The sequence below is a fragment of the Vulpes lagopus genome, chromosome 2, assembly GCF_018345385.1.
Source record: "Vulpes lagopus strain Blue_001 chromosome 2, ASM1834538v1, whole genome shotgun sequence".
Classification (NCBI taxonomy): domain Eukaryota; kingdom Metazoa; phylum Chordata; class Mammalia; order Carnivora; family Canidae; genus Vulpes; species Vulpes lagopus.
In genome coordinates this window covers 83,968,525-83,991,449 of record NC_054825.1, presented here as the reverse complement: position 1 = coordinate 83,991,449, position 22,925 = coordinate 83,968,525, and the positions used below count along the sequence as shown (strand labels likewise).

At 40.3% G+C, this 22,925-nt stretch overlaps 1 long non-coding RNA gene across 1 annotated transcript; it reads left to right on the top strand.

Moving 5' to 3' along the window:
* The first annotated feature begins 27 nt into the window (after positions 1 to 27).
* LOC121484022 lies at positions 28 to 22,601 on the top strand. Its single transcript, XR_005985913.1, has 3 exons — positions 28 to 473; positions 20,677 to 20,810; positions 21,225 to 22,601. It is a non-coding gene; the product is annotated as an uncharacterized LOC121484022 (long non-coding RNA).
* Positions 22,602 to 22,925: the final 324 nt, after the last annotated feature.

Here is a 22,925-nt window from a genome sequence, read left to right as displayed (position 1 = left end):
GTCACTCCCCCCCGCCCTTTCCCCACTTTCCCTTCCTCCTTCTGGTCCCCGAGGGCGGGCCCCTCCCGCTCTCGGCTCGGCGACGTCCGGGAATTGGGGGCAGGGACGGCGCCTGGGCTACAGTTTTTTTTCTTTTTTTTTTTGCTTGAGGACCGTCTAAAAAGATTTCGAAAAAGCTGCGTGACCTTTATACGTTTTTAGCGGATACCTAACCATAAGTACGAAATTCCTGCCGACACTAGCCTATAAAAGGACTTTAATTCATCAAGACTTTAGAACTTTCTCGTTAGCTCGTCCTCGACAACTAAATTCGTTTTCTAGGACATTTCCCGTCTCAGTCCTATTTCGGCGTTTCAGTTCAGCGCGTTGATAGCACCGCGATAAAGCTCCCGTCCGGGGACTCCAATGCAAGTCCTAATGTATGTGCAGCGGCGGGAGGGCGGACGGACGGACCGACGGACGGACGGAAGACGGTAGGGCGGGGCTGCGGCGCACTTCCGGCGCTTCTCCCTCCGCTGCGGCTCGTTGCTCAGCTGGGCTTCGCGGTCAGAGCCGCCGGGGCCCGAGCGCTTGCGAGGCTTTGCGCGGCGTAGCCCGATCCCGGAGGATGCGCGGGGCGAGGCGGCTCAGGCTCGGGCCGGCGGGCGGCGCGGGGGACTGGCCCTTGCGCGGCTCTGCGCCCGAGTGTCCCCGGAGTGACCCGGGCGCCCCGGGAGGCGCACCCTGGGCGGGGGGGGCTGAGACGCTGCCGGCGGAGCGAGACTCGAGTAACCGCCGGGGGGGGCCTCGGCTCCGAGCTCAGCTGCCCAGAAGCCTCCGACCCTGGATGAGGCCGAGGGGCAGCTCCGGTTCAATTAAAGGTCTCCAAGGCGGGGTCATGGGTACCCCGGCCTCTGATGGGTGTGACTCCTGGAGGAAAGATGAGAAAGCCGCTTGTCCCTGTGGAGAGAAGACGGGGCGGGCGTCAGGGGATGTGGGAGTCTGTAGCCATTTGGCTCTTTCATTATTTATTGGAAAAAATATCTGAGCATTTAAAAGCCCTGTGGATGGATGGAATTTCCATTTTGTTTCGATTTCTGTACTAACTCATTTTCAAATCTATTAGATAATTGTTCGTGTGAGGCGTAAGGGAAGAAACTAAATAAGAGGCGTGATTGGGAAGTTTGGCTGTGGGTTAGCAGGGAGAGGACTTTTAGGAGGTGACATCGCAGCTGTTAGCCGGAAGGGATGGGAAGAGAAGGGATGTTCCTAGGGTGCGGCCGGCGGACGGCGATGCTGGAGCCTGACGGCGGCGGGACATCCTGGCCACTCCATGGAAAGACTGGACAGAGCTTAAGGCCTTAAGCCTTCAGTGCCCTATAGACATAGAAGGGGGTTTGGATTTTCTTCCAAGTGCTCGGGAAGTGACGGGTTTTAGGCTGTAGCATAACACGGTCTGATTTACCAACCGAGTGACGGGGAAGGGGCTATAATCCAGTGATTAGCGCCCCTACTGAAAAGTCCATTTAAAGCAATGGTGACCAATTTTAAGGTCTTTATGAGGCAATTTTCTTTTAGGGGACCAACAAGATACCTGGCATAAAGCATGTCAATTGCTTTGAAATCCCTCTTGTCATACATTAGTCAAAGACTTGTCTCACTGCCACCATTCCTCATTCTGGAAATGGATTCGGCTCTGCTGCAAGCGCCATTCTCCATGGGCCTCTTGAATGTCTATCCACTACCACATACACCGTTCCTCTGACCAAGGAATTCACTTCACAATGAAAGAAGTAAGACAGTGAGATAAAACCTGTGGGCTTCATTGGTCTTAGAACGTGCTCCATTATTTAGGTGCCAGCTAAGATTATAATATTTTCTATTATTCAGGTGCTAGGTAAGATTAGAATATGTCCTATATGTTCCAAACCAAGTCTCTCCATTGGCACAGAAATTTATACTTAACTGGGAAAATATATTTATCTGATAGATCAGTGCTACTTAAAATGTGGTGTATGGACCAAAGTCAGTCTGCAAACTGCAGTGAAATCAGCAATGAAATCGGTATAGAAATTGAGAGGAACATTTTGAAACTTCTAAGAATTTGGCATTAATATGGAAACTAAGCATGCAGTTTTATATTTATGAAAGCATTTGCCTTCATTGAGTTACTAACTAAAAACAAAAAGTGATCCCTCACAACAGATAGCTATGCCCACTAGGGTTTCTAGCTTAATGAGCTTGGTAAAAAAAAAAAAAAAAAAAAAAATCAAGCTATTGGAATATATTGGCTACTTCTTGCTCTGTTAGTGCCACAAGAGAGAGAAACTAGTTCAGTAGGGCCGTTCTGAAAGAGACAGGCAATGGTAGTGTGATACATAGCTGTTAAGAGGAGTCCTTTCTGCCAGTGATCTAGTTATCCTATGCTGATATTGATCAGATAATATGTACTTCTGCCAATTGAAACAACTAAGTTTTATGCACACACCCCCCCCCCCCCATAAGGTTAATACGCTAACCAGAAATGCAGAGACCCAGCAGGGCAATGGAGTCAGGGATGTCTCATTCCTCAGGACTCTTCTTAAATATCTTCTGCTGTGCCCCCTCATCAACTGAAAAAGGTAATTTCTACTATTATGCCAGTTGAATGGTCACAACTTAGGGGATAGTCTGAAGCTATAACCTGGCTTTACAATCCCAGCCTGTTTCTCACCCTATCATCAGATAGAGTCTGTGGCACAGACAGTGAATGAAGAAGATCCAGGGTGATTGACACAGAGTTGGTAGGCCAGTTTCCAAGAGATAGAAACAAGAAGGGCAAAGTCCCTATTCAAAGTTTACTGTCTCAGTGAGATTTCTGATCACAACCGAATGGATTTCCCCCAAATGACATTGACTGACAGCCAAGTAAATTTTAAGGGATTGCCAGAAAACCTTCATCCTTGGAAAAGGCATCTACTGGCGTGCTGTGTCAAAGACAACATCCTAGTCTTGGTGTCAGCAGAATGATGAATTCAGTTGCCAGGGCAGTCGTAGGAAATTCCTTCTCGCTACTTGCCTAAGGCAGGGTCTTTGAGGATAATAGATAAAGGGAATCTTGACACTTTCAGTGGTTGATCAAAGATCTCAATTCTCTGCTGGACAAGAGAAGCCCTTCTTACCCTTATTCTTGTCCAACAGGATATGATATATGCTCAACCATCGCACAGTGAGTCTCCTTTTTGCCCTTTCTCAGTTTTTGTTATCCTGTTCTCCATCCCCTCTAGTATATATTGGTACATTAAGGGAAAATGCATTAATTATCATTTAGCTAGATCTGGGCCTTATCAAGATTGACTATACTCAAAGATCCTGAATTTGGGCTGGATGTAACTTTGAGTTTTCTCCTCCCACTGCATAGGGTTTGAGTAAATTTTCAGTTGCATAAGGTATAGTTGCTTTAGATTAAGAGAATTAGAGATATTTAAAAAAAAAACTCTGTGTGTGTGTGTGTGTGTGTGTGTGTGTGTGTGTGTGTACACATACATGCACTGAACAATAGCCAAAGGATAACATGTAGGGAACATTTATTGTTTTGTCAGCCCAGAACATCTCTCTTCCTTTAGGAAGATTACTCTTACCACTTATTTGGGGAACTATGTTTACTTTTTACCTTCCTCCAATCTAATGCGGGTCCAAATGGGAGTTGCAATAGTGATAATGATTGATAGAGAGGTGGGGTCCTGAGTTAAGCTGGGGTAACTGTGTATAGTACCTGTACTGAAATTGCTCTCAGTTCCAAATTTACTTTATGTCTGCTCTGCAAAGATGGATCTTGATCCTTTGAATATTCTTGTTTGCTAGCTATCACAATGTTAAGTTTTGTCAGTCGAAAAGGCTAGAGAGACATTGAAGTAGGGAAGGATTTTTGCTTCCCAGTTCCAGTGTTCCCCCTGACAAGCTCCTGAAGCATGGAAGCCCTCTCTGGAATCTACCTCCTACAGCACAAGTGGTTCCCCTATGCCCACTCTGGAGTCCTAAGGACAGTCAGTGGTAAAGGAAAATCTTCCAAGTGGGCGTAATTAGAACAGTATATTTGCTTGTTCACCATGTCTAGAGTGAAGGGTGACCAGAATGGGCAATTGCTAATGGCTTTTCTAGATGCACAAGCACTTAGAAGAAATAAGATTGGAAGATTGGTGACAAGGAAGCACAAGGAAGTGATAGATGAATTTCTCTACATGGGCACAAACTGTGGAGATACTTGTGTCCCATTTTGATGCACACTAAAGGTATCCATTGCAGTGGAGACTAGAAATAATCAGGTGAACAAAATGGCACTACCTGTGGATGTCAGCCAGCCTCTTTACTCAGCCATGCAGGACTTGTTCAATGGACCCTTGAACAAAGTGGCCATGGGGGTAAGAATGTAGGCTATGCCTGTGCTCAACAACATGAATGTCTCCTTAACCAAGGCTCACCTTGCTGACATTACTGTTAAATTCTCAGGGTATTTAGAACGTGCTGTCTAATGGCAAATTGATTATAATGGACCTCTTTCATCACTGAGGGGGCAAAGCTTCATTTTTATTGGCATAATCACATATTCTGAAAATGGATTAGCCTTTACTCCTTATATTGTTTCTGCCAGCGTCACTATCTGTGAACTCACAAAATGGTTTATTTGCTGGCAATGCATTCCACACAATGTTGCATCCAATCAGGGAACACATTCACAGCAAAGGAAGTGCAGCAATGGGTCCGTGGTCTATGAAATTAACAGATCTTACCATATACACCATCACTTGGAAGCAGCTGGCTGCAGTGAAATGATTTATTGAAGACTCAGCCATAGCCTTCTTGGAAGGCAACACCCTCGAAGAATGAAAATCTGTCTTACAGGATATATTTTGAATCAGAGACCATTACATGGTACCCTCTCTTCCATAGCCAGAATAAATTTGAATCAAGGTATGGGAGTAGGAATGGCTCTTCTCACAATTTCACCTAATAAGCCACTCAGAATTTTTCCTCCCTTAATCTGGAAACTTTGACTTCTGCTGTTGTAGAGAATTTAGTCCCCAAGGGGAGAATGGTTCTTTCATGAGATGCATCAGTGGTTCTGCTACATCAGAGGATGAGACTCCCACTTGGCCATTTTGGGTTCCTTATGCCCCTGCAACAAAAAACAGAAACAGGAGGTAATTTACTGGCTGGAGTGATTTTCTTTTTACTTCTACCAAACATTTACTGCATAAGTAACATATAAATGTATAAAGACACCATTAAGACGTGTGTTTATGTAAATAAAGCATACAGAAAAGGCACACACAAATTAGAGCAATTTTGAACTCTCTCTTACACTTACTAAATTAGCAACAAGAAATAAAATCCCTACCCAAAGCTGTACACTTTTAGTGAAATGATATACTTTTTTTTTTTTAAATGTAGACTCCAATGCAGGGCCCAAACTCATAACCCTGAGATCAAGATCTGAGCCAAGATCAAGAGTTAGACGCTCACCAACTGAGCTACCCAGGTGCCCCTGAGCCCTGAAATGATACATTTAAATGGTGACACTGTTTGGAAAGCTGGTTTACTTACACATGGTGAAGGCAAGAAAGACAGTCTAGAATCCAGAAGGTTCTCTGGGGATCCTCTAAGTACCTAATATTATGTCTAATATTAAAGTTAATGAAAACTTATAGCAACCAAAAATGAACAGTAGGGTGTTTGAGGACTCAGATCCTATGGAATTGAAGGTTTGGGTCCCTCCACCAAGCAAAGAATCCCAACTGGCTGAGGTTCCAGAGGATGGTAGGGGAAATATAGAATGGGTAGAGGAAAATGAAAGCTGTAGATACGAATTATGACCTTGTGAACAATTATAGAAATGAGGACTGCAGTATCTTTGCATGTTTCTATTGGCTTATTATATCTATGTGCTTATTTGTATTTATTAGGCATTTTCTTCCTTTATCCCCTTCCTACTTTTACTTTACATTCAGGTTGTTGAAAGTTGTATTAGTTTCCTAGGTCTGCTGCAACAATTTACCACAAATCTGATGGCTTAAAACAACAGAAATTTGTTCTCTTCCAGTTCTGGAACCCAGAATTCCAAAATCCAGTTGTTGGCAGTGTTGATTCCTTTTGGAGGCTCTGAGGGAGAATGTGTGCCATGTCTTTCTCCTAGTTTCTGGTGGCAGCCTGGTAATTCTTGGCATTCACTGGCCTGTGAATGCATCACAATCTCTGCCTCCATCTTCATATTGTCTCTTCTGTGTGTGTGTCTGTGTCTCAAATTCCCCTCTTCTTTCTCTTAGGAAGACACCAGGCATTGGATTGAGGGACCGCTATAAACCCAGATGATCTCATCTCAAGTCCTTAATTTAATTATATCTGCAAAGACCTTATGTCCAAACAAGGGCACATTCACAGGTACTGGGTACTCATATCTTCTGAGGCCACACTGCAACTCACTACAGAAATTAACTCTACAATTAGTCTTTTTTTTTAAATTTTTATTTATTTATTTATTTATTTATTTATTTATTTATTTATTTATTTATTTATGATAGTCACAGAGAGAGAGAGAGAGAGAGAGAGAGAGAGAGGCAGAGACACAGGCAGAGGGGGAAGCAGGCTCCACGCAGGGAGCCCGATGTGGGACTTGATCCTCAGACTCCAGGATCATGCCCTGGGCCGAAGGCAGATGCTTAACCACTGAGCAACCCAGGCGTCCCTACAATTAGTCTTTAAGTAACAGAATATTCAGTAGAACGGTGACTGAATTTGAGGATTAATTAATATAGCCAGCAATAAATACAATGAGTCTGAAGACTCTGTGTCACATTATTTGATGAAAAGGGGAGAATTTCCCTTGTAAGAGGGTAACAGTGTCATATCACATAGAAATACAGCATTGTTTCATTATAGAGAGGTGCAGGTGGAAGCCTTGCAGTTAGGCAGTTTCTTGTAGTGCATGTGGCTTCTACACTGTAAGCAACTTCTCTAGTGTCTGCCTCCAACAACACATGAAGCTTCCACTCCTGAAGCTCACCCCCAAAACCTGTAGGAGAGTCCAGTGAGACCTCTCCGTGAGACCTGCTATCCTCAGCAGTTAGAGGGTGGATTTCTTGGGAATTCTGTCTGGGAAGTATCAAAGTAAATTTCAGTGAGCCATGGCCATGCCCTCTCCAGCAAGGTCTGAAGCTCTGTTGTATTGGGGCGGGTGGGGTGGGATGTGCACAAGGCTCTTCCTTGGCACTCCATCTCAGCCCCAGGAGTAATGCTGGCTCCTTAAGTGTGTGGTTTTTATTTATATTATTTCCAATTTTCTTTGTTTCATGCTAGCTAACCCCTTAATACTCCAATTTCCTGTTATAGTTAAAAATTCTTTTTATTATATTGTCTCTGCTCAAATTACCATGGAGTTTACTTCTCCTGATTGGACTCACTGCCCCACTTTCCTGGCTCCTGTGATTGGTGATGAAAAGGTAATATGACCAAGCCAGGCCAAAGAGTGTCCTACTCCAGGATTTATTGAGGTGCAGCTGGGAAAAAGAACAATTTCCTTTTCTAGTAGTAAAACTGGGAAGGTGTGGACTGAGGGCAACAGCCTGACATATCCTATTCTGTAAGGAGAATGCTCACTAGGACCATGTTCACTAGCAGTTAACAAAGCTGACAGGAAGAGAAGCAGAGACAAAAGATGGATAAAAGTTCTGTGTTATAAAGAAGTTGATCCTCCTTAAATGTATCTATAAATGTAAGTTATCCCTATCAATAGATAATGATAATTTTTAATAAAATTAGTCAAATTCTAAAATTCATCTGAAAAAGAAAATGCAAGAGCATAACATAGCTTTGCCAATATATACAACTGCCAGATCTGCCACACATTAAAAAGCAACAATAATTATACAGTATAGAATTGGAGCAGGATGGATAGAAAATGAGTAGGAAAAAACAGAAAGCAGAGATCCATGTATTTGAGGAACCTATAAATGATAAAAGTGTAATTCAACTCCATTAATGGAGTTCAGTTGTGGAATTGGGATGGTTGGCTATCCACTGAAAAACGTGGGGATCCCTGGTGGCTCAGTGGTTGAGCACCTGCCTTTGGCCCAGGGCATGATCCTGGAGACCTGGGATCAAGTCCTGCGTTGGGCTCCCTGCATGGAGCCTGCTTCTCCCTCTGCCTGTGTCTCTGCCTCTCTCCCTCTCTCTCTCTCTCTCTCTCTCTGTGTCTCATGAATAAATAAAATCTTTAAAAAAAAGAAAAAGTATATATACAGCCAGATCTTTATTTCATAACAAAAACACATTCCACATCGATTAAAGAGCTTCCCTGTCTTCAATTTTAGCCTCTTTTGGAGGAGTTCTTAGGACGTTTGTCAAATGTATGAGCTTCAAAGATCCTGCTCTATTAGGTTTTATCATCAAATCTCTATCCATATGGTTTATTTGCAAATGACTATGTAACTTTTTTTCCCTACACAAATAACACATAAATACATTTTCTTTTTTTAAAAATTTATTTATTTATGATAGTCACAGAGAGAGAGAGAGAGAGAGAGGCAGAGACACAGGCAGAGGGAGAAGCAGGCTCCATGCAGGGAGCCTGACGCAGGACTTGATCCCAGGTCTCTAGGATCGCGCCCTGGGCCAAAGGCAGGCGCCAAACCGCTGCGCCACCCAGGGATCCCCATAAATACATTTTCTTTGTAGAAATTCGCACAACACAAACACACAAAATGGAGTCTCCTTTGTTTCCCCTCCTGCCATGTCACTCCCTACCTCAGATTTAGTACTGTTGTGTGACACCTGCTTTATATGATTCAGAAACTCTCCACTGTTCTGGTATTCTGGGGGCACCTCAGTAATTTCTTTGTGTTGCATGAATTAATTCTTATGTTTATATTTTTCTGTTAATGGAATCGAATCTTGAAAAGCTAGAGATATAAGTATTTTTAGGCCACCTGCTTGAAACAAAAGTCCATTTAGTCATTTAATCAGTAATTCAATTTACAAGTAAGATAAATAACATTATTTTGAAATAAATAAAATAAAATGAATATGCATCTCTCCCTCTACTGGTGGGAAAGTTATCGACTTAATTTTTATTCTGGAAATTTTATCCTGTGCATTTAGCAACTCATTAATTTGGGGGAGCAGGGTGGAGGTTGATGCAGGAAAAGCATCCTCAGATTTGTATTGTTTGGAAGGTGTTACATATGATCAGTTCTAGGTCTTGCTGAGTTGTTAAATAAGATTACTAAAAGACTACTACTAGTATAAACAGAATAAAAAATAGAATGTATAAATTCTCATCTTGTAGAAAGCAAAAAATAAACAAATAAAACAAACAATTAAGCAAGTATAAAGAAAGTCAAGAGAGAAAAAAAACATAGAAAAAGTGGAACTAAAAGAAAGCTCAAAAATAGTGGAAATAAGTTATAAATTTCTACTAACCATAATACCTGTAAATAGATTAAACTCATATGTAAAAAATACCAGAAAAATATAATAGTAGATTAAAAATAATTCAACTATATTCTGTGTTTAAATATGTTGAATTCAGGGATGCCTGGGTGGCTTAGCGGTTGAGCATCTGCCTTTGGCTCAGGTCATGATCCCACAGCCTTGGGATGGATCCCACATCTGGCCTGTGCAGGGAGCCTGCTTCTCCCTCTTCCTGTGTCTCTGTCTCTGTCTCTCTCTGTCTCTCTGTCTCTCTCTCTCTCTCTCTCTCTCTCTCTCTCTCTCTCTCGTGAATAAATAAATAAATAAATAAAATCTTAAAAAAAAATATGTTGAGTTCAAAACAGAGGTTGTTCTGGTGGATTAAAAAAAAATAAACAAACAAAAAGAAAATACACCATCTCCAAAGATTTTTTTTTATATTTAAAGAGTAAAAATTATGAAAATTAAAAATGAAAAAGATTCCAGAGGGTGTGGGGATGGGGTAATTGGATGATGGGTATTAAGGAGGGTACATGATATGATGAGTACTGGGTGTTCTAGGCAAATGATGAATTATTGAACTCTGCATCTGAAACTATGGATGTACTTATTATTATTTGTTGGCTACTTGAATTTAAATTTTAAAAAATTCCAGAAAAATACTAATCACAAAAAACTAGTAGCCATATTAATATTAGCAAAATAAAAGCAAAAATTGGTAGATATAATTTTAAAATTTGACAAATCTATATCAGAGTTGATATGCCAATTGATCTTTCTGGATTATTAATAGGTAAGGCCTATTAATAGGTAGAGATTAATTAATATAATTAATAAGATTATTTGCTTTCAAGAAGAAAACATGAAGTCAAAAAAAAAAAAAAAAAAAAGAAGAAAACATGAAAAATCATGAGCTAAGTACCCAACTTAAGATGTTAGAGAAAGAAAAGCAAAGGAAACTCTAGAAAATAAGAAAAACACATGATAAAGATAGAAATTAATGAAATGGAAAATACACAGAAAATACAGGATTCTACTGATTTTTTAAGAGGTCAATAAAGTAGACAACTGTTGTATAACTCTGACCAAGAAAAACAAGAGATACAGCTTAAATAAAAACAAAAATGAAAAACTGAGTCTTAACCTCAGATAAAGACCAAAAAGATAAAAAGAGAACATTGTGAACAACCTTATACCAATAAGTTTGGACATTTTGAAGAAACAAGCAATTTCTTAAAAAATAATAACAGCAAAAATGACTCAGGAAAAAAGGAATGAACCTCTGGATTCTGGTAATTGACCAATTCTCTTAAAAAAAAAAAACCTGATAAAAATCTGGGAGAAGTATCTAGAGGCCTTCCTTTCTTAAAAGCAAATTCTGAAAATAGAGCTAAAAATCAGACCAAGGAAGAACGGAGAAAGGTAAATGCAAATGAGAAGGTGTTCTTGGTCAGTGAGCATTGGCTAGTCCTGAGAACTGGAACTTGTCTTTTGATGTCCTCAGAGTAAGGGGCACAGCAATAGCCCAGTGATTGCACCACGTGGGAAGTTGAATAGGAGGTCTTCTTGAAACCAAGTGAGACACAAAAGAGCTATATCCTAAGGGTAAGTACCTGAAGTGTTTCCATCACCTCAGTGAGCCAGGAAACTAGGCAACATTCTTGAACAAAACAGTTCAGAAATGATAATCTCCTCAATAAATGACAAATAGAGCATGATGCCAGCTTGAAGATGAGCAAAATTAAACTTAAAAAGCTCTTTGAAGCAAGGCTTTCAAAAAAAACAATAAAAACATTTTTTATAAGTAAGGTTATTATAAACGAAAAATCCAGGATAGTATTTACTTTATTAGGAGGAAGACAGGATAGCTGAAAATTCAAACTCTGAACATTTTAATGTCTTCGTGTTTATATTATGTCAAGCCTGGACTAGCAGAATATTCATTAAAGTAGAACTAAGACAAGGACATTTCTTATCAACATTATTTTCTCCTCTTTGTTCTAGTCAATAAAACGAGATAAGAAAAAAAAATTGTAATAAAGGCAGAGTAAAATGACTTTTATTTGCACATGATGGTGTTATCTGGAAACCCCAATTAAAATCAATTAAAAATCCACCCAAACTAATAAAACCTTAGTGAAGGGATCAGTTAACGGTAATATCTGCCATTTGCTGGTATCTACTATGTGCCAGAAACTCTGCTTGACACTGTACATTTATTTTCTCAATTAGCCCTCACAAACAACCCTCTGAGGTATGTTAGTATCTCTACAAAGATAAGGAAAGGAGTCAAGTTGAGCAACTTATCCAAGTGGAAGGACAATTTGAACTTGCATGGTCTAATTCCAAAGCTTGTACTCTAAAAACACTTTGCTATATTGTCTCCAAATAAATACTGAAAGTGAGATACTTTCTCTGTAACAGAAATAATCAGTGATCAGGACGTTTGTTCAAGGAAGAATTCTTGGATAGTTTTAATGGCAAGCATTATCAAAATAGGGTAGTAAATATCTTGCCTAAAAGTGCATGAACTTCAGATGGACCAAATATGTAATGAAATATGATCAAGACTTTCTTTCCTGAACAAGGCTGCAGATGAGTCTGAGATTCTTCCTCTGTCTTCCTCTTTTTGGACAGCATGCATATTGCTATCTTTCTGTTAACTTGTTTTTTCTTCAGAAGAGTTACAATAATATTATTGATCAAGTAATGATTGTCCTTCCGAAACTATGCCTTGATTGGCTTGGGGTGGTTTTTGTATTTCTCCTCTAAGAAGCTGTTAGAGTTACTTCTGTTAGCAATTGATTTTTTCTAACTTTCCTCTGAGATGATAGTTTTATATATAAGGATTAATTTTAGAATATTTTCTAGGGTGTGGAAATTAAATACTTACAACTGGTGTTTTCTAGCTCATTTATAACTTCCATCAGAATCTTCATTAATTCCTTTTGTCCTGCAGACTCTCAAACTTTCAGAGAGGCTTGCTGAGCTTGTTACTTTCTTCCCTTCTGTTTGGAAGATGCTGGGAAGATCCCTCACTACTTCCCCCATCTGGCACATGCTTTTTCAGCTTTTTCAGCTTGCCTGGGAAGACTCTGTCCCACCATCCCCCTCCCACAATCTTAGATTCCAGTTCAGTCTCAAGTCAGCTTTGGAATCATAAATGAGAGTTAGAAGGGTCTTTGGAGATCAATCTGGTTTTATAAATAAGAAACAAGGGTGGCCCTGGTGGCGCAGTGGTTTAGTGCTGCTTACAGCCCAGGGTGTGATCCTGGGGACCGGGGATTGAGTCCCACGTCGGGCTCCCTGAGTGGAGCCTGCTTCTCCCTCTGCCTGTGTCTCTGCCTCTCTCTCTCTCTCTCTCTCTCTCTCTCTGTGTCTCTCATGAATAAATAAATAAAATCTATTAAAAAAAAAAAGAAACAAAAGCCCACACTATTTTCCCTACTAGTTTTATCCAGAACCCTGGTTCTGCATCAGTTGGTTTCTCCCGAAAACCAATACCTCGTCAGTAACATGAGGATTCCTGTTGTGAATACAGAGCTGCAAACAAGAAACAAGGCTGCCACCCTGTGGTGTGAACTTGAACAGAGAGGAAGGATTTATACAGAGAATTTTGAGAATTGAGAAAATTATGCATGGTGAATTTTCATTAATTAGAACAGTAATGACCAACTTCTGTCATTGTTATGGTGATTCACTTATCGAGATTTATAAGACTGTGAAATTCTCTTTAGGCTATGTGGGGAAATCCTGGTACAGCCATCAGACTGGGAGCTGCCTGAAGTCCCAGGAAGATATAACTGACTCATTGATGCTCACAGACCGAGAGATCTATGGAAGTAATATACATATTTTTATCTTAAAAATAGGTCTAAATGTGCACAGTTTTATAAAACTGAATTAAGTAAGACAGTATGTTCTAGGTCATTAAATTCTTAAAATTCCCTTTGTCCCTACCTTTTTCCCCAATCAAGTACTTTTGGCATGATAGTCATCTTATATAAATGAGATAATTTAATTAAGTAGAATTTAATGAAATCTAAGTGAAGCAAACACTTAAATATTAAATATTTAAATGGATTTGCTTTCAGTAGTTATATAAGTGTTGTTCTAGTTTGAGTGTCACAGAAATGTGCACTGAAGAGATCTATTCTGGGCTAAACATAGAGTGGAAGCCTAAGGAGACTCATTAGTTGAGGTGCACAGAGGTCCCGTTGGTGGATGTGATGCTTTCAGCAAGCAGACACAGGGTAAGAAATGAGGCCATGAAGCACAAGTTTGCCAAAAATATTTACTGTATCAGCAACTATCCTCATCCAAGACACTTGCAAATTGTTTGTGTCAAGTACCCATGGTCTGCCCTGTGTCACCTGGAACTAATGAGAATGGACAAGACTCTGTCCATACTCCGGAGTATCAGTGACTCCGAGAAATGGGCTGCTCACCATAAGACAGCTTAACATTCTTAAATGAGCCTGATAATCTTCAGGTAGTAATTTCTTTTACTAATTTAATGTAGTTAAAAAATAACCCTGTTTTGTGTTTTTAAACATAAAAATCAGGAATGTTTGTAATAAATCCTATTTGGGTTCAAATCCTACTGCTCCTCCTTAGGTGATAACTTTGGTCAAGTTATATTTAACCTCTCCAGCCTTTAGTATCTCATTCTGAAAAGAGTCCCCAGTGGACTGTAATGAGGATCAGGCAGGAAAAGGCTTGCATGGCACTTAGCCTAGCACTCAGCGCTCCATAAACATTGGCTGCTAGAACCGCCCAGCAGTGGAGATGTGGGTACAACCAGACTCAAGTGTGCCCACAATGAAGCTATCAAATTTCATAGGGAAAACCATAACCTCTGTTGCATTTTTTAGGCATTCAAGGAAAAGATGTGTCAGACAAAAAGAAAACTGATTGCCAGCAGGGGTTCTCAAGGCATGGCACTGCATTTGCAACCTGGCACCTGGAATTTCTTGGCACATCAAAAAGTAATTAGTCTGTTGGTGAGAAATTAAGGCTGAGTTAGTGAAAGGAGTACTGATTTTCTAATCAGATGGTCCCAGGTTCATATTTTTAGATCCATACCTTACTAGCTAGCTATGTGTTCTTGGACTTCCCGTATGTGAAAATAGAATGAATAATACCATACACTTACCTGCTACTTATTGCTTAGTATAGTGGTTATTATAGCATCCTATATTAGGAGATCATATATGAAAGCATCTACTCTAGAGCAAGTTTCAATAATTTTTTTTTTTTTTTTGGCTCCCTTTGGGATTCTTTGGTGACGGTGATGGCAATAGCTAGAGAAATCCTGCGATTTAAGTACTTGAGAAATTGATTTACAAATCCATTTTTTCTGGTGCATAGAAAAATAATAGCAGGAAGAGAATGATTTGGGCAGCGTGCACTTTACCAGTGAATTGCCTTTCAGCCCCAAATCCACTGTCTCACAGCTGGATTTTACACGCATCTCTCCTTTGCAGCTGGCACAATGTTAAACTTTGTCAGTAGAGGGAGCTGGAGGGACATTGCAGGAAGAAGGGGCTCCTTTTTCAAATTCGCTTACTGTGCTCCTTCCAAGCAGAGTCTTTTGATGGACCAGCTCGGGCTCCTATGGCACTGGCACTGCTGCACTGGGCAGCAAGCAGTGTTTGGTGGCCAACACAATACAGAGCCTTCCTGTGGACACCTGTATCCAGGATCTCCTCTGGTGGCTTTACAATGACTTCTGAGGTGTGGCGCCTCTTGTGGAAGGCCTTCCCATGCAGGATTCCCAGAGGGCAGATTCCCAGTGAATCCTTACCATGGTTCCCAATTTGCCAGCCTCTGTTCTGGTCCCGCTGGAATTCCTTGCTCACCAGTCTGTGATCCAGTCAACTATGGACCAGGTCTGGCCCAGAACAATCCATGGATCTTCTCTGTCCAGTGGACTTCTCCAATAAGTCCGGAGTCCTAGCCTTGGGAAGAGGGTCTCTTTCCCAAGTTGACTGCCTCTGGGGGTATACTTTCTCAGCCCCAGGGTTCTTTCTTGCTAGTTAATCCTCTGCTGCAGTTAATTTTTTTATTTTTATTTTTGGTAGTTAACTTTTTAAATTAAACTTTTGTTGTTTAGGTTCCCATGTGGTTTCTGATTGGACACTGACTTTAAAAGTGGGTCTTTAATCCAATCTCTGTGGAAAGTCAATTAACTCTATTCCATCATAGGAGTGACTGTCTCATGACAAAACTTCCTCCTGCTTCTCATATTTTCTTGTAAAGTTCTGAATACAGAATGGAGATTTTTGTTTCCTCATGTCAATCACGTCCCAATTCATCCTTGACTCAGATGTGTACATTTCATTAAAAGGTCAAATCAATATTGATGGGAACCTGCAAATGTTAAATCTCTCCCAGTTATGAGTTGATTTAAGTAGGCGGATGTGTATGATTCTAGAACCCACGTTATACTGCAGCGAAACCTTCAGAATGAGGCAATTGAGAAAGGCTTCATGGAGCTGGCAGCATTTGAGCTGGACTTTGAAGAAAGTGTAGGATTTCACAAAACTGAAATACAGCCACAGTCAGGGGAATATTTCAAGCATAAGGTAGATGATACTTGTTTACCTGGAACAAACACACTGGCTAGGGAAGAAGTAGGAGTAGAATTAAGAAGAAGATCGAGTCCAATTGTGGAGGGCCTTGAATGCCAGGCACAGAAGCATGGAGAGATCTTCGTGTAGACTTGGATTCAGTGTAGAATACATTGAACTGGAGAGTGATGCTAAGACCTAATCAAGGACACTAATGAGAAAAATATTATAGTAACCAAAATATGAAGCCATCTGGACCCATAATAATGGAACAAGGGAGAGTAAGGGAAAACGAAAAGAAGACACGGAAGTAAACAAACTACATAAGGGAGGAATACATCAGGGACTGAATGGGTGGATATAAGAGATGAAATCTTGATGATTCTTGGTGTCTGGATTATGTGCAGCACAGAAGCAGGGGATCACGGGAAGACATTTGTGTCGATTTTCCAACCTCGCTGGACTATGCTGTGAAGAACGATGGAAGGTCTCTATAATAAATATAACTGGTCGGGATCCCTGGGTGGCGCAGCGGTTTGGCGCCTGCCTTTGGCCCAGGGCGCGATCCTGGAGACCCGGGATCGAATCCCACATCAGGCTCCCGGTGCATGGAGCCTGCTTCTCCCTCCGCCTGTGTCTCTGCCTCTCTCTCTCTCTGTGACTATCATAAATTAAAATATATATATATATATATATAACTGGTCTGCTGATGTAATTCAAACACTTTATTTACTTATTTATTCATCCATTCTCCTATTGCCTCTTTAAAAAGTGTTCAGTGGAGGAATTGCTTAATCCCCTGAACAAAAATTTGCCAAGTCCTCTCACTGTTGTGCTCATTCTTAGATAGTAGACAGTGCTAAGTGTCACTGAGTCTCAATCCTGTAAGTAGAATATCCAATACAAGATATTAATAGAAATTCTGGACTATATTATATGTTAAACCTCAACTCCCCAGCACAGACCAATTGAGGCTCCAAGAGGCAAAGGGGCATAGAGGTGGCCTCATCTCAGTTTCTCCTTCCTTTTTATTTCTTCCTTCACCTTCCACCCTCCCAGCTGCCCACCTCGAAAAGTGGAAACAGAAAGGAGTTGCTCCAGAGACTCATAAGGGAAAAGGAAAGTTCTTTTTTTATTTATTTATTTTTTATTTTTTATTTATTTATTTTTTTTTTTTTTGGAAAGTTCTCATAAGAACAGGTATCATTATAATCCGACTCAATGTGGTCTGGACCTGGCAGACATTTAGAGCCAAGCTTTCTCTTATGGACACTGTCCTTTGTCCCAAATAGATGCATCTCCACTTTTGGAGGCCACTTGAGGCTCTATGTGTGGATTTTTAACTTACTGCTTGTGTCCCTTTGCCCCTCCAGGTGGTCAATTGTAACCTATGCCTATTCTCTCTCTCCTGGGGGTGGGGGGCAAGTTCTGGATATATAGATCCTAGCACAGTATCCCACTCCTGGCTTTGCCAAAGACGCCAACCCTCCTGCACACCCCTCAAGGAGAAATAAAACACTGAGCTATCTGAGTAGCCCTAGGGAAACTTCCTCACCTCATGAAATAGTTGTTCTTCCTCTCCCTCTTGGGGTTGGAGTGGGATTGGGCTCACAGCTTAGTCCCATACCTCACACCATATCTTCTTCTAACTCTCCCCACTCTTTCCTGTCCCTTTCATATTCTGGATTTGGTTGGAGATTCAAGGGTCATCAAACCATTTTTTCTAGACAATTTTCTTTTAAAATTTTTCATAAGGGGACCATGTCATGAATCTTAGCATTGATTTTATTGTACTGTCTCAGTAGAAACTTTATTTTATTTTTTAAAAGATTTTATTTATTTATTCATGAGAGACACAGAGAGAGAGAGGGAGAGAGAGAGAGAGGCAGAGACACAGGCAGAGGGAGAAGCAGGCTCCATGCAGGGACTCGATCCTGGGACTCCAGGATGATGCCCTGGGCCAAGGCAGGTGCTAAACCACTGAGCCACCCAGGAATCCCCTCAGTAGAAAATTTAATTTGAATATTCTCTCACACAATACTAATCCCAATGGTATTTTTTTTCTAAATTTCTTTTATAAAGAATAAATTAAGGGGTGCCTGGGTGACTCAGGTTAGGCATCCAACTCTTAATTTTGGCTGAGTCATGGTGTCAGGCTCATGAGATCAAACCCCATGTTGGGCTCCATGCTCAGCAGGGAGTCTGCTTGAAATTCTCTCTCTCCCTCTCCCTCTGCTCCTCCCCCTGCTTTCTCTAAAATAAATAAATATTTTAAAAAGGAATAATTTGAGTCAATGCTATAATTTTTTGTATCAACATTTATATAAATACATTTACATTTTTTCATAAATTTGGTATATTAGTTTCCAATTGTTGCTGTAAGAAATTCCCATAAATTCAGTGGCTTAACACAACACTAACTTATTATCTTGTAATCTGGAAGGTCAGAAATTTGAAATTGGTTTCCTTGGGCTAAAATCAATGTGTCAGCTAGGCTGCATGTTTTCTGGCAGCTCTAGGGAAGATTCATTTCCTTGTCTCTGCCAGCTTCTAAAGCTGCCAGCATTTTGGCCCATGTTTGCTCTCTATCTTCAAAGCCAGCAACAGCAGTTGAGTCTTTCTCATGCTGCGTCACTCTGCCATGGATCCTTTTGCCTTTCTTTTCCATATTTAATTCCCCCATGATTGTGTTGGGTTCACGCAAATAATGCAGGATAATCCCCCTATCTTAAAGTCAGCTGCAGTTGCTCAGCAAGCTTAATTCTATCTGCAGACTTAATTCTCTTTTTTTTTCAGACTTAATTCTCTTTGCCATTTTATACCAGTCAGTTTCAACCAGAGAAGCAGGACCAGTAGGAGATATATATCAAGAGATTTATTCCATGGAATTGGTTTATGCAATTGTGGGGGGCTGGTTAGGCAAGTTAGGAGGGGTAGCTGAACATCTTGGGCATGGCCAAAATTGCTATCCACAGGTGGAATTTCTTTTTCTTCAAAGAAGCCTTAACTCTGCTTTTAAGACCTTTCAAATAGTTGAATAAGGCTCGTACAAATTATGCAAGACAATCACTCTTACTTAAAGTCAATTAATTGATTATGGACTTTTGGTTTAATAACTGGGCCTATAGTCTAGGAAAGCGGACATGTCAATTAGACCATTACAGTTCACTTTTTGTCAGTTTGGCAGCCATACGCACCTCTATAAATGATACTAATGCTCCAAATAAAGGCAATGACAAAGTCACACTTCCACTTGACATCGCATCACACATCCTGCATACATACAACTAAGACACACTAGCCCTTTCTCCAGAAGAGGATATAATGTGTTTGGGTGATACTCACTGTTTTCTTTGACATACTGTAACTTAAATGATGTGACACAAAGTTAACTTCATTTAAACATCTTCTTTTATATGATAAAGGGATAAGAGAGAGAAGAAAACAAAACTAAATGGTTAAAATGCATACAAACATATTCATGACAAAACAAGGAAGAAATCAATACAATACAGTCATCTGTCTATTATAGCCCTGATTTCTGCAGCTGGTTACGTGTCTTCATTGGCATTTATAGCTATCTTCTTCCCCTACTACATTCCCTGTTTCCTTTACCCTCAGCAAACACCGCATTGATTTTGGTTCTTTACCTGGTGGGGTGACCCAAACTTTCATTCCTCAAGGGTCTGGGCCATTAATAATCCTGACTGAACTGGATTGTTGCAATTTGCCAATTACTTTATTCCAGGGTGTGATGTTTAATTTAATGTGTCAATTTAACTGGGCCACAGGGTGCTCAGATCCTTGTTTAATCATTATTTCTGGGTGTGTCTGTGAGGGTGTTTCCAAATGAGATTAGCATTTGGATTGGTAGACTGAGTGAAGCAGACTATCTCCCCGATGTGGGTGGGCACCATCCAGTCCCTTGAGAGCATTGAGTTAGAAGAAAACAGCAGAAGAAAGACTTTCCTCTCTGTGCCTGACTGCTTGAACTGAGATATAGGTCTTTTCCTTTCCTCAAATTTAGACTTAAACCATTAGGTCCCCTGGTTCTCAGGTCTTTGGACTTGGACTGAAACTTACACCATTGGCTGTTCTGGTTTTTAAGACTTGGATGCAGGGATCCCTGGGTGGCGCAGCAGTTTAGCGCCTGCCTTTGGCCCAGGGCGCGATCCTGGAGACCCAGGATCGAATCCCACGTCGGGCTCCCGGTGCATGGAGCCTGCTTCTCCCTCTGCCTATGTCTCTGCCTCTCTCTCTCTCTCTGTGGTGTGACTATCATAAATAAATAAAAATAAAAAAAAATTAAGACTCGGATGCAGACTGAAACATCACTGACTTTCCTGGATCTGCAGCTTGCAGATGACAGATTGTGAGGTATCTTAGCCTCCATAATTATATAAGCCAATTCCTTACAACAAGTATCTAGTTAGATAGCTATTTTATTGATTCTATTTATCTGAGGAATCCTTACTAATACACAGGGCAATAGGTCAACCTTCATTTTTTAAGGATTCCATATTTGCAAATTCACCTATACTAAGATTTATTTATAATCCCAAAAACAATGTTTTCAGGTTTTTATGTTCATTCTTTAAATGCACAAAAAAAAAATTGAATTGTCACTGGGCTTATTTCTAGATGAGCTTACAAACAGGATGATGCTCTGCCTTCATTTCAGTTCCCATACAGAGACGACCAGAGAATGGAGTGAGCAGGGGGATAATTCAGTGTTGTGCAAGAAACTCTGACTCCAGGGCCAGTAGGGCAGGGTTTGAATCTCAAATCTGGCACCTGCTAGTGGAGGAGATTCAGGTAAGTTACTTAACATTTCTGAACCTCATTTTCAGTTTAAAAAAAATTAAATACTTTCTTTTGAGATGGTTGTAGCATTTTCACTTTTGTAAAATAAAGAAAAATAGAGTCTACCAAGATGGGTTGTTTTTGGACTTAAAATTGCAACCTATGTTAGAAAGGTGTGGATATATATGAAATATATTCATCTGTCTCCTAAAAGCAATGGTTCAATACCTGCTAACTCTATTTACAGTGGCTTTGTAGAACACAACTGCCACAAATAAGGAGAGCTGACTCTACTAACAGATGCCCCAGGATATGTCCTATATATTCTTCTTTACTTCCACTGTGTAGAGGTAATCCAATTTCTTTGTCAATCAGGTCAAATCACTCCAGCCAATACAGTAACCACTTTTTTTGCCTGTTTTTCAGAGTCATGGGGACCCAAAAGTGGCTGGATTGCAGTCTCACTTTCCAGTTCAGTGGAGTAACTTCTGTGTTTCCCGGTTAGAACTATTCCTTCCTTTGGTATGCAGTGTTCAAGACCTGCAGGGTGTAAGGTCATATAGACACATAACAAAAAATTTGTTAGAGAGCCACTAGGGAAAATAGTGTGTGGAGCAATCCCATTTCCACTCTTTGATTCTTGGACCTAAGAATCCTGACTGTGGGAAGCATAGCATCTATTAGATGCTGACTTAGAGCATGTGCAGCCTCTTGGAGGACATTGTCCCAGCTCAGCAAGATATTACTACTTAACTAGTGCTGTAACTGTCGTAAAGAGGCCATTCTACCATTCTGTGAAAGCTAGCTGATTCAAGATAGTGGGGTACATGGTGAGACCAATGATCTCCACAAATATGGCCCCATTGCTGCCTTTATTTGCTGTGAAGTGAGTTCCTTGATTGGAAGCAATGCTGTGTGGAATCCCAACAGTGGATAAAGGCTTTATTCTATAAGTGCACTCTTAGGCAGACTGAATCTGCTGTCCATAGGTGGGATTTCTTTATCAGGAAAACTCTGATTTTAAGGGCTTTCAACTGATTGACTCAGGCCCACCCAGATTATCCAGACAATCTCTCTTACTTCAAGTTAACTGATTATGGACTTCAATCACATCTACAAAAGACCTTCCCACTAACATTTAGATTAATGATTAAATAATCTAAAGTAATGTATCCACATCCAGCTTCTTAAGTATAACAATGTATTCTTTTTTCCTCAGTTCATCTAACTGTTAAAGCAACTTTATAACTTAAAGGACAACACAAAGTAGTATGCTCTATGTAAATTTCAGTTATGATAATCAACAACTATAGAGAATAGTCAAAAGCATATACAATCCATTCCAACTGTCAAATACCCTAAAACTTGACCCAGGTTGTACAGTGAAAGGAGAGAACTGGTTATGAGCCACTTCAAATTATCCCTAAATAACTAGGGACTTTAAGCTAGCCAAACTGGCATGTCAAAAAGAGCATCACACCATGTAACATAATGTGTTCACAGATTCTAGGGATTAGAAGGTGGTCATCTTTGGGAGGTTATTATTCTGCTTAATGAATATGGATAACACAAGACAGTATAAAAATGAAAAATAAGTGAGAAAAGAGAATATGACAAAGGGGTAACAGGAGTGAAAAAAACTAAGATAATAATAATCCTTTGGTGGAGTCAGTGCATCAAATTGGCCACATGGCCCTGATTATTTGCTATTATTTTTCTACTGATGATTTGTCTGTAATCTTTCAAGCATCCCTGTAAAGAGAGACACATTATCTCAGTCACGGTATTAAGAAGAGAAACAAACCAGTTGACAGGAGAAGTGAAACCATGCCTAATATTCTGGAACATTAGGAAATTGATGAGCATACTCTTATAGGTACCTAACAACACTCTTAAAATGAAAGCAGTCACAGATGGTAGAACTCTGTTTTATATATTTAGTATGTAACCAACACAGTTGAGTAAATGGAGCTTACCCACAGATAATTTGAAGTGGCCCACAACCAGCTCTCTCCTCTGTACAACCAGGGGCAAGTTTTAAGGTATTGACAGTTGGAATGGATTGTATATGCTTTTGACTATTCTCTACAGTTGATTATCATAACTGAAATTTACATAGAGCATACT